We start from the raw sequence: 5,787 nt of genomic DNA, 5'->3' as shown, positions 1-5,787 counted from the left end.
AGCAACAAATCCAAGACCTTCAGCCCTACTGATGAACCATACACATGATGATCTGAGACATTGTAAGGGAAGCTATGCCTTCAAATAATTTATTTAAGACCTAGTACATTATACACAGAAGACTATTAAAAATACAATGTTGAGTTGTTAAGTCAAACACACAAAAACACATCTAAGGGGAGTATTAATTTTGCCTAACCACTGGCTGGATTTTCTTTCATCAGGGAGTAGTGAGGGGGTCTAGTTGTTGCTGAAATAGTTGAATGTGTTAGGAGACTTTGGAGTGTGACATACACTGTGGGAACTGGATTCTTTTTTTGCTTCCATTTTCTTAAGTGCTGTAGGAGACTATGAAAAGGCTTCCTAAATATTCCTGGTGCTCTTCATTGCCTGAAACTCTGACATGGGAAGTAGCTCAGTCTGATGTGAAGAAGTACGCACCCTCTGTGTCTTTCAGAAAGTCAAAAGCAGCTGTGCTTTGAATCCAGCAACTGCTGCAGAAGTCCTGAAGAAAAAAAAAAAACATCACAGTTTGCAACACCTCAGCCAAGCAGCTCGATCAGCTATTCAACTTTCAGTTTTCTGAGTCCTAACTCCCTATCCAGAATGTAGTGCTACACTTCCACGAGACATTGAAAATATCATTTAACTTTGGGGGAGCAAATGTAGTAGTGCTGAGACTGAAAAGCCCTAGGGATAGGGAGAAGGAGGCTTATTAAAAAAAACCTCCTCTTTCGAGTCAGGCTTCAACACAAAATGAGTCTCAACTATTCCCCTGTGCCCTACCCATTCCCCTGGAATACATTTCATTCTGCAGCTTCTGCGATCTTGAAACAAAGTGTGGCTAGATGCTGGGTACAAGTTCTGTGTACAAATTTATCTTCATCATCTCTCACTGTCCCACAGGATTAACAGCAGTATTGCAACAGTTTAGTACAAATGAGTGAGAAGCAGACGATATCGCCAAAAGATTAAATCTGAGGTGGCACTAGCCCCTGGAAAAGTCTTCTCTAGCCTTTTTCAGTCAGTCAGACAGTTGTTAAAGGAACCTCATTTGGGGTGTGTCAAATACAATCTCATAAAAATCTCCTTTTTGATGGGAGTTTTGGGTTATAAAAGTTAATGCAATGCAGATAGCTGAGCTGAACAGTCTGTTTCCCAATAGTCTCTGGTATAAAAAGTATTTCATTATATAAAGCTTGAATCACAGCTTTCTCAGCAACCATTTGATACAGACTGGGTTTCTATCTCACGCAAGGCAATGAAAATAGTAGGGAGGAAAAGCTGCACTTCCTAGCAGAGGACCTGGCAATAAGAATGGATTTTTAAACTTTTTTTTTTGTATTAGAAAGTACACAGCCAAAATGAAAGCTAAAGAATAATTTTATCATTGCTCCCTTTCTGCTTAAAAAGTGCATAAAGTCAGACTGTCTGGCTAGCACATTATGAGGATATTGATGCTGTTCAAAAAAAAAAAAAAAAAAAGTGAAACAGGGATTTTTCTACCCGGAAACCTGATGCGTCATTCCTTCAGCTTTGTCCCTGGGGACAGACCATGGGAATTCCCAGTCTTGGGCCCCTGTGGCTCTCAGCCAGCCCTGTCATTGAAGCTGTGCTTTCAGCCTGGGATGTTGCTGTGCTGCAGGGGCACAAAATGAGGCCTGAGTTTGTTAACTGGCAGGATGAGGTTGGGCCTGAGGGGGCTGGGTAAAGAGTCCTGCAGACCTCTGTCAGCACCACGGAGAAGCAGGAAGCCTTCTTACTTCCCAGAGAGGAGATAAAAATTGGACAAACATTGCCTAAAACAACAACAACCCAAAGATTTTTAAAGCCCCATAAGAGATTTTGCTTTAACTTCTTTCAATGAGTATCTGACTCATTCGGGGCTCTCACAGCTTCATGGCTGGTTGGGCTGAAGTGGACACATGGGATTTCAATCATCTCCTTTGAAACAGGCACGGATTTAAGAGATGAGGGAGTGACAATCATTTAGCTTTAGATCTACAATCACACCTTTCAGTGTGCTTGATTGATCTGGTGCCCCAAATCTCGGGACACAGTTGTGGCCACGTCGCAGTTCAGCCCCTGGCTTCAGGTGGGGGCTGCACCTGCCCCTTGCTGAACCCATACTGGTTTATGAGGTGGAAAAGATCTGTGCAGCTGGAACTGAAGTACCGAGGGTCAGATCTTGGAAACCTAATGGAAGGAAAGGGTTTGGCTTCAAAAGAGCTGCTCTTTCTGCTTGAGTGGCCTTTACAACATGCCCCTGAATAAAGCACCTTACCTCTGCCCTCACCAACTTAACGAATATTTGTTGTTGTCCAACAGGTATGTGCACCATTTGCATCTCCACCGATTCCATTTCTTAACAGGTTAAAGTTTAATTATTATTATTCCTGGTGCTATTTTGGGGGGAAAAAAGAGTAATTTTGTAATTGCGTGCTCCAGAAAACATGAAGGTCTCTGAGGAACCCAAACTTCCTGTTACCAATGCCTTAAACTTTGCCCCACCTTTGGGAAGCACAGGCAGCTCATGGAAGAATGTCATCCACTCTAACAATTGATTTTCTTATGTACAATAACGTCAGACCTCTTAAATAAAAGGCTGACCCGTCTCCTTCTAAAATAATTCGTCTGTTTTATGGAGTGTTGTTCTGATTATATACAATTCCCACAAGAAGGGAAGTACCTTTAAAATAAGGACTATTCAGTACTAGTACAGGATTTCCTCTTGTTGTTGATAATTTCCTCTTAACAGAAGACGCAATGAATCCCAGAGAAATTCAAAGGGGCAATCTACAGACAGTTAGGCATCTACATTATACAGGGAACATTGTTCAAACACATTGATGTTTTCCTGATGAAGTAAAAAATAGATCTACCTGCTGTGTAGCATGTAAAAGAGTTCCTACAGCACACACTTCAGTTCCCTTTGCTACATTTTTAATCACTATCCAATCCCACAAGCTTTTACATAACCATTGCTGAACAACAACAGATGACAATTATTCTCACTTCATCTTTTGATCTTGAAATTCAGCCTCTGAAATGGCCTCTCTGTTAAAGACAGGCTTGGTGATAATAAGAAGCAGTATTGCCAAGTTACTATCTGCACTATCAATAGCAGATATATAATACAAAGCAAGTTAGCAACTCTGCGTTCTCTCTACCAGATGTTCCTTATCTCAGAAGTGGGCTCCATACTTACTTTCACTAGAAGAGCTAGTTTTCCACTACAGGTCTGAACATGCACCTGCCCTACTCACCTGATGGTGAAGGAGACCTCATACTTACCTAGATGGCTAACACATGCCCAGAAACACCATACCAAAATCCAGGAGCTAAGCAGCTGCACCAACAGCTAGGCGATAGCTGCTGATGAAGTCTGTGGGATTTGTGGAAACAGCTGCCGGTCACTAGGCGCTCATATCAGTTATCCTGATACATCAGATTCTCTGTCAAGTTGGGTCACAAGCTCCCTCTCATGCACGGACCATGCTTTAATTCCTTGACCTCTGTACACTCACTTGACCAGATTGTACAAATGCAATCTGTAAATCATGCTGTGATGCATTCTTATAGCCAGTGATAATCCATCTGAGCCCTGGTTCCTCCCTAGCCAGCGACATGACCCATCAGATTTGATGAAGACATCCACATGCATTTGTTTCAGCACCTTACTGGTTTTAAATCATGTGCCTCAGTTTTTGCACATTGCTCATCTGATTCTGGCTTACTGAGCAATATTATGAGTACTAAGAGTATTACCTTCCCCATTCTGAATCATTTACATACTTGCATCCATCTTATTTTGTCATCTGACATCACTTATTTCCATATCTTTGCAACAGGCAATGCAAACAATGCAACTCTTCATTCATCTGTTCACAGCCTCAGTTTTCCTCTGATCCTGTGCATCAGCCTTCCTTCCTGCTCCCTGCCATTCTCTCACAGAGCTGTTCCACCAACTTTTCTACTCCCAACATCCTTTCTTCTGTGAAAGCAGCTCAAAACAGAGAAACACGTGAATGTCAGTGTTTAACCTGTTACTACTGTCTGTGCCTAGATTTTACAGCTTACCTTGGAGAAGTACAAGCCACCTGGAAAGCTCCAAGAAGCCTTTCCAATGCAGAGAGAAGAGAATGGTCTGCAGAGGCCTCCCTGTGTTGAGGCTGCCCCGACAAGCAGCAGTGCAGAAGATGTGCAGAACTGGCTCCAGCTACCCCCCCCCTTCCTTTCCAGGAGACTTCATGTGAAGAAAATGACCTGGTGAAAGACTCTGAAAAGCTCCAAACAATGTAATGTGCTTAAGGGCTCTAAAAGCAGGGCAGAATGCCCCTAGTGCTCAGCTATTTTGAACACTTATATAAGCCTCTCCTGCATTATACAGTTGTGTTACATGATGTGTTGAATAAAAAAAAAAAACCAGCTGGAAGAGAACCTCTGTCTACGAACTTTGAACTGCTGGGAAGGCTTGGGCAGGCTGCACACAGCACGGGTCAAAGCAAGGCAGTTTGGTCCCCTCCTTCAAGCCGCATGAATAATTAGTAGAATTTGCTAGAGAAAAAATTGCGTGGGACTAGCTGGAATAAGAGAGAAAAACATATAATACCCAAGCACTTCCTTAATAAAAGCTTTCACCAAATGAACACTTCAGACTCCCAAAAGACACCTTCAAGTATCTGTATCTTACTAGGCATTGACATTTCAACATTTATTACCGCAGTCAAACTACTATATTGCAAGCATGAGTCAATGCCTGCATCTTCTGGCTCCAGAAGAAAGGGACTGTTCTAATTTTTATTTACAAGCTGGGCAAGTGGAGAGAGAGGCATTCAGTTACAGGCAATGCACACACTGCTCTACGAGGCCAGGTAGGCTGGTTAATACATGGACATATTCATGCCTTAGCGTACTGAGTCACAAGTACCACAACCCATCTCTGCAACCTTTCATGTAAGGCCTCAGAAAAAGGCTTTGTAAATCATTTTTGTTGCCTTCCAGCACAAAGCTCATGACCTCCACATTATTCACTACAGACTTCCAGCTCCACATAGAGTATGTCACGATCCAAACCGGGAGTTTCTGGCAAGAAGCGCTTGTGAATATGCACACAATATAAAACAGGAAGAAGGATTTCAGTTTATCTGTGCTCACTTGGGCTTGTTTGTTGCTTGGGAAAAAAAAAACCTGGCAGGCTTCCCACCACTGTGCAATAGTCTAGGAAGGCTCCTGTCACCTGGGGACTCACATGCTGATGTGTGAGTGAAGAGAGCAATAGCCAGGATTCATGGGGTTTTCAGCATGATCCTAATAAACTCTGTCATGCTACTAGTGTTAAGATGGGAGAGCTGAACAGAAACTGTCTTAAGAACTACTGACAGCTTCTTTCCAAAAGCTAAAAAATGTCAGTTTCATGAGCTATCCCTTTACGCCAAAGCACGTAATGGGTTTCCAAAGGTTTGTATCTGGTTTTATGCAGCATTTACCAGCCTCTTATATTTATTCTGCACTCAAATCCAACTTCCTCGATAAAGGCAGATAATATTAGCTTATATGAAATACCACATCATCTTACATCCCACACAAAGCTTTAGCTTGAGGATTTCCGGACAGACACAGTTCATCCAAAGCAATTGAAGTAGCTGGGGGGGTGGTGGGGGGTGTCACGGGATCAAGTCACATATGCATTTCCTTTCTTCTCCAGCATCCCTCTGGTTAAGCTTGTGCTCCTGAATTGCTCTTTTGCAATAGGGTAAACAAGTAAATGTTATGGGCTCGGGAGAT

The sequence above is a fragment of the Strix aluco genome, chromosome 1 (genome assembly GCF_031877795.1).
Source record: "Strix aluco isolate bStrAlu1 chromosome 1, bStrAlu1.hap1, whole genome shotgun sequence".
NCBI lineage: Eukaryota > Metazoa > Chordata > Aves > Strigiformes > Strigidae > Strix > Strix aluco.
Note: the sequence above shows the minus strand (reverse complement) of the source record.